Source organism: Schistocerca americana, chromosome 5 (genome assembly GCF_021461395.2).
Source record: "Schistocerca americana isolate TAMUIC-IGC-003095 chromosome 5, iqSchAmer2.1, whole genome shotgun sequence".
Classification (NCBI taxonomy): Eukaryota; Metazoa; Arthropoda; class Insecta; order Orthoptera; family Acrididae; genus Schistocerca; species Schistocerca americana.
Window position 1 is genome coordinate 604,193,064 of NC_060123.1, and position 7,614 is coordinate 604,200,677.

Consider the following 7,614-nt stretch of genomic DNA (forward strand, 5'->3'; position numbering starts at 1 on the left):
AGGGTCCTGCCCATAATGATGCAAATAGTTTTAATTCTGGAGAGATGTGGTGAGCTTGCTGTCTGAGATAGGGTTTGGCAAGCATAAAAACAAGCAGTAGAAACTCTGTGTGCTGGGATGTAAGCCCTGGATGGCTTGCTGTGAAGGGCAACAAAATAAGGCGCAGAATATCATTGATAGATTGCTGTGCTGTAAGGGTGCTGCTGACAACCATAGGGGCCCTGCTATGAAAAGAAATCTCCCAACCATCATTCCTGGTTGTTGGGCCATATGGCAGGTACAGTCAGGTTGAAATCCAAGTGCTTCCTGGGGCATCTCCAGACACATCTTTGGCCTGAAATCTCATTGACTGTAGAAGAATTGTTTTCACTGATGAGTCCCACTTCAAACTAAGCTCCAATGACCAACAGGGGTGTGTCTAGAGATGCCCAGGATAGCAGTGGGATAGAAACCTGGCTGTAGTCTGCCATATGATCCAACAACAAGGAATGATGGAGTGATGGACAGGAGGGAGATTTCTCTTCTTAGAAAACCCTTTGGTTGTCATCCACAGCACCCTTACAGAAAAGCAGTCAACAGTATGTCGACAATATTTGAAACACCATTTTAATGCTCTTCATGGCAAGCCATGAGAGAGAGAGACAGAGAGTGGGAGTGTAAGCTCAGGATGGCTTGCCATGATGGGCATTAAAATGGGGTGTAGAATATCGTTGACATACTGCTAACTGATACACCGTAAAGGTGCTGCAGATGACAACCAAAGAGGTCCTTCTAAGAAAAGAGATGGCACCCCAACCATCACTCCTCACTGTTAGGTCCCATGATAGGTGACAGTCAGGCTGCTATCCCACCACTGTCTGGGCCATCTCCAGACATGTCTCTGTTGGTCACTGGGGCTCAATTTGAAGCAGGACTCATTAGTGAAGACAATTCTACTCTGTTCAATGAGATTCTAGATCAAAGGTGTATCTGGAGACAGAGAGAAAGGGAAAGAGAATGAGTATATGCATGCGTCTGGGATTCATCAGATTGATTTCACACAGAAGCAGCAGGCTTCACGAGTATCAGCACTGTGGGCTTTATAACCTCCTAAATCTAACTCCAAGAGTGGGCTACCCTGCATACCAAGCATATTGTATGGGAACAGAACTGTTGTGTCAGATCAACCTACTTTTGAGGCAGTCTGCATGTCAGTGGCAAGAAGGAGTTTTCCAGGCCCCGATATGTAGGCTGCCCAGTATGACAGGCGTTTTGTGTTGGACCACGATGTGAGCCTCACACCCCCTGTGCATGGACATCCACAACTTCCTTAATGCATTTTCTGCAATAGAAACTCTTGCCCTTCAACAATGGAACAGCATTCCCAGCATCATCTGAGGAAGTTGCCCCAGCTACTCCCGTCCTCTGCCTCCATGGGATTACCTGTAGCCTACCACTCTGGTCCTGCCCTGCCCCCCCCCCCCCCCCCCACTCCCCACAACCCTCCCCTCCTCCCGCACAAGATCCCTCATAGCTTCCCAACCATACCTTGCAGACTTCTTCTATATACCTTCCACATCCCTGAAAACTCGTTCCACTCTCCATGAAACACACTCTTCCTGAATGTCTATCCTGTAACACTATTGCTAACCTTTGTGCCAAAACTCTGAATTCTGCAGAAGTCTCAATACTTTCTAAAGGGTTCACCTTTCGCCCTAAACCTAAGTTAAACCATCCAGGACTTATAGAAGTACCATCTTTCCCTTACTCATTCTTACTCTGCAGTGGCAACATTTCTTGCCACATGCTCCTCCAAAAACAGCCAACCTAACCCCTCATTTCAAACAGTTCCAACTTCCCTTCAACCATGAGCCAGTGGATGTTGGTGGAATGGGATGAGGCTCCTTGGAACACACAGTTATTTGTAATCTGAAATCCAAGTCACATTTTATCGTCCTTCCCACAGACAAAGGCTCCACCACAATGATAATGAACCGTAGCAACTTTGCATACAAATCTTATAACCATGATCCCATCCCATGAGACCAGCAGCTCCTCAAGGCCTTAGATCCATCTCAAAACCTGACACCTGAATCTGTTCCCCTCCCCACACCAGCAAACCCCCTGCACTCATACCTTTTACATATTCCCCAAACTTCACAAATCCAACGTGACTGGTCTCCCTCCTGATCGTCCCATTGTGTCTTGGTCCAAGGTACCCTTAGAATAAACTATTGTCCATAATCTTCCATCCCACAGTCAAGACACCACTCACTTCTTTCACTGTGTTTCCGTAGTTCCTGTCACTTTATCACCAGACTCCTTGTTCACCCCTGTGAATGTGATGTCCTCATACACCGATATCCCCCTGGCCTGTAACCTTGTGACCATGGAACGCTACCATTCCGAGTGTCCTCCTGATACCAAACCCACCACCTCTTTCCAATTCTCCTAGCCAACAACATCCTGATGTGCAATTATTTAACTTTCAAAGGCAAACCTATAAACAATCCATATTACTTGTACAGGTACCCACATGGCCTCATCTTGTGGAAACTTATTTCTGTGCTGTCTGGAGGAATTACTCTCATCTTGTCAACACTTACAATGGTTTTGTTTCATTGACGAAATTTTCAGGGTCTGAACTCATGGCAGGGACAAACTTTTCTCCATAGCCTCAAAATTCACTCCCAAATGCACTCCACCTGGTTCTTCTCAACTCAACTCTAGATGCCTATCTCCACCTCTTATATGGATTCATAAATACATTTGTTCCAATCCCTCAATTTTGATAGTTATCACCCATGTCAAAAAGACTCTCTCTTACAGTCATGTCCCCCATGGATGCCACAAACTGCAAAAGAAAGCAGGAGTTGTCAAAATATACTAAAAGTCTTACCAAAATCTTTAATGACTGACAGTATCCTTCCTAGCTCATCCATACATAGATCTACTGTGCCATCCCCTTCTCTGAGACCAGTAAACCTGTTAACCAGTCACTGAACAATACTCCTCTTATTGCCTAGTGTCACCTTGGCTTTGAAATGCTCAACCAGATCCTTTACCAGAGCTTCTACTACCTCATGCCGTCCCTGAAATGAGGAATATCCCATCCACAATCTTACCCATATCACATAAAGTTGTGTTCCACCTCCTACTACAGATGGGCAGTGTGCTCCTGAATTGATTCAAAGAGCCAGAGCTTTCTAAGGAGTGGATGATGGACGATTTGGAAAAATGAATGGTAGCTCATCTGATTTCAATATGCATCTCTGGTGACTCTAATGAGCTCGTTGAAAATTGTGTGCTAGGCAGTTGCAACGGTGTCCCACCCTATATCCTTCAGAAAATGTTGTCCAAGCTACAAAAATGTGTCATAGACCATGTGCACTTGTGGATTTGCATACCTTACTAGTACATGAAGCTTTCCTCACCCATGAAAACAGAAAATAATGAATGCTCCATATATTTTTTTCAGTTTATTGGATGTTGATCAATACCCATTCAGCCATTGCAATAGTAATACTAATTATGACAATATGAAAGTAAGCATAACACAACACCCAATCTCTGAGTGGAAAAAAAAATCTTTGACCAACTGGGAATCAAACCGGGGCACCTGCACTTCACAATCCACTGCTTTGACCGTGCAGCTACCACGGCAAATGAGACACAAGCACTTCAGTATGATACATCAAGGCAAAAAACACTACCATCATTATGTTTCCACACTGGATTTCAAAATAATATCTCAGATTTCAGAAGCTCAATAAATATTTCCATACATTTGAATGATTTGTTACTTCTTATCCTTTGACTTAGTATCACACTCAGAAAGTGCTGCCAGTGATCATAGAAGGTGTGGTCTTCAACCACGGTGCGGTTGTAGTGTATCGCAAAGTGATCCAGGCATAACCCCTCTCCCAACAACTCAGGCTCCCCACAATTATCAACAATCAGACTGTAGGCCATCTCCCTAGCTCACTGCTCCCCACCACCCTCAGAGATCAGATTGCAAAGTACTAGTCCCCACCACTCTTATGGATCGGATTGCAAACTAGCTCACTGCTCCCTGCTGCTCTCGCAGATGAGACCACCCAGCGAGTTGATGTGTCACTCTGTTCTCTGCACTCTTGGCACACTGATGCAGTTTGAAACTTGCTTTCTTGACTGAGAATCTCTTCATCCATGTTCAGCTCTTTATTCTTTATATCGTTACTTGATTTGTTTTAGTTGTCGTCATCTTGTGTTGCTCTTCTGTTTCCTTGTTGTGGGAGTGTTCTGCCTAAGTGTACTATTATGTCTTCTTCTATGTCTGTCGCATTTATAGTTGCTGTTGTTGGTTTGTTTTTAATTACTTTAGGTGGACAGGATATTAAATATAATTGTATGTATAAAGCAATTATTTTAACATACATGATAGTCCATAGTCCATGTATAAAGGTTGTCTCAGGAGATATGGTCAATATTCAGAGATGTGACAGGAATGATCATTTGAAGCTAAGAACTAAATATGGACATATGCCCTATTCCAATTGGTTTCTGAGCTGGAAAATATTCAAGGTTACTTTTATATCTATAAACAAAGATGATGTGACTTACCAAATGAAAGCGCTGGCAGGTCGATAGACACACAAACAAACACAAACATACACACAAAATTCAAGCTAAGCTTTCGCAACCAACGGTTGCTTCATCAGGAAAGAGGGAAGGAGAGGGAAAGACGAAAGGATGTGGGTTTTAAGGGAGAGGGTAAGGGGTCATTCCAATCCCGGGAGCGGAAAGACTTACCTTAGGTGGAAAAAAGGACAGGTATACACTCGCGCGCACACACACATATCCATCCGCACATACACAGACACAAGCAGACAATTTGCCTCTAGTAGTATGGAGATGAACTAAAAAAGGATTAACAATGCAGGTTGCATCCCTCCTAGCTTATGTACGCTGTTTTTTTTTTTCTTTTAATTTTCTTATCTCAGTTTTCTGGGCGTGCTATGTAATTATTTTGGCTAGCATTATAATAAAATAATTTAAACACGGCTATAGCACACTGCAATACAGCAGTGACAACCTATTATTCAGGAATATTTGTAGTCCAATTTAGCTGCAACAATTTTATTTAGCTTCAGCTATTTAAGCTACAAGCTTGTTTCGACTTACTGTCAGTTTCAAGTGTTGCGTCTGGTTTTCATGACGCACAAAACACCCTGGAGCTCTTATAAGTTGATAGAAATCAATAAAAGTGTGTCAGTTTACAAGTCTATTCTTGACGTTTGCGTCTGACAGTCGCTGCTTCTATGATCTTTTCTTGAGCAGCAACTGTCAGGTGCAAACATCAGAAATAGACTTGCAAACTGACACACTTATAGTGATTTCTATCAACATATAAGAGCTCCAGGACGTTTTGTGCGTTACAAAAACTAGACGCAACACTTGAAACTGACAGTAAGTCGAAACAAGCTTGTAGTCTAAATAACTGTTATATGCTAAATAAAAATTGTTGCATATAAATTGGACCACAAATGTTCCTGAATAATGTCATACAATGACATCTTACAAGCTGTGGGGTCAATGGAAGAAAAAAAACTATTATTAAGAGAATAATCGGCAGTTAAAGAGGTTCAATTAAGAAATCTTTGTCACGGTGTTAATGAATGAAGAACTCTAAAATTTGTTACAACTATGTTTCAGGATTGTAATTTCTGAGTAATTGCCCAGGAAACGTGCACTACTGACCATTAATTTCTTAAAAAAGTTCCCACGTCTTACAACTGTAAACGCTTCAACACAAAAAAGAAGACCTCAATATTAAGTACCAAAAATAGGAAACAGTGAAATGAAAACAAAACTTACTTTTTATTTGTTAAGCACACAATAAAAATTTCACTATGAGCAACAGTTTCACATGATTCACTACTGATATTGAAAGGGTACAGTACCGCCCGACATTGAAAATAGGTACAACATTCTTCGTTATTCTTGTCAGAACAACATATTTTTTGTAATAATAACTCAATTTCACTTAACACACCGAAGCCGGATACCAGTGTTGGAAAGAAGGACTTTATTTATTTAATTGATCACATGTGCACTCCCACAAAATAAATCCCTATATCCAATTTGGTGAGATCTGCGAAATGAACGAATGTATGGTCGTCTGCTAACTGCAGATAGTGAATCTTCAATATATGATCATCTTTGAGACGGTCCTTTGGTCACCTTTGGTGGAACCAAAGAGATGAAATTTGCCTGAGCTTTGAGCGCCTAAAATGTGGCTGACCAATACAGTAGCAAGGTGCTCCCCCACATTGACGGAGGTGCGAGATGACCTGAAGAACGGCCATGTTTCAGCACTCTGGCGCTGGATCTTGTGTTGGTAAGACCTGTCTTAGGTGTGCTCCATAAAGACAAAAGAGTGGAGACTATGGTATGCATGTGAAATACTTAAGAGTAATTTGGAATAATTATTTCTCTATTTCAGGAACTTTTGGGGGGGGGGGAGAATTAAATGACAGGCAGGTAATATTAAGGGGATTGTAGTAATCTTCGGAAGTGACCAACGGTCACAATGAAATCACGTGTAGCAATAAGTTGAAATACTTCTGAGTGCTAAAGTTAAGCTGAATTACTGGTGTGTGTACTATAAATTGGAAATATTTAAGAAATGGCGTCTGCAGGACTTGAAATTAGAGACGAGTACTTCCACGTGGTAAGTACTGTGTGTGTCTCAATCTGTGTATGAAACGAAGGATACAGAGAAGTACTCGTCCATGGTATCAGTTGAGGACTCGCGTGTGTGACGAATATGTTCTTAATATTACTTTGCGTGTTATGTTTCCGTGTGACGCTAGATTCAAACTCGAATACTCCGAGAGAGAAGCAAGGTGAGTCAGCTGTCTATCCAGCAACGCCACTTGGCTTGCATTGCACAGGAAGACGTGCATATATCCTCCAGAGTTCGTAGTAGGAAAGAAAAGTTATGAAGTGGGGCAGTGTCGTGTGAAACTGGGATGAATAATAATTGAAGTGGGAAAGCTGTAAGTGAAGTGATTCTAACGTTATGACTATTCTTTGTGATGTATTGTATGTTGCCAGTGTGATGTGTTTCATGTAATTTTAGTATGTGTGGTTTGCATGGGAGAGTAGCAAGATAGGTTCAGAGGCAATGGGTTATGCATGTTCCTTTTTGTACCGCTCGGTCTGGAGGAAATTTTCGTGATGATTGGTGTGAGATATAGCAAAAGATCCACCATCCTATCCAGAAAGTGCACTGTAGCGTTAGATAATTACGAGACCATAAGATAGAGAATCACCAATGTAATGCCATGCCCACTGGGTGGAGTTTCTCATGTGTAATTGTTGTATAAAATGTAATGGTATGTTTAGGTTATAGATTTTATCTGAATAAAATAGATAGTGAAAAGAAAAAGATTGGTGGCCTTGTTCTTCGAATAGTATGTTGTCATGATATCCAGAATTTATAATGTGTGCGCCATTCATATTCAGTGCAATGGCCACGTGCTGATCAAAGCCGTTGGGTAAGAAAGAAAATGTGGTATTGCCAGAACGTAGTGAACAATCAGAGTTGTGTAAATTACTAATAGTCAGATGTGAGTTATCAGTTTCCGTTGT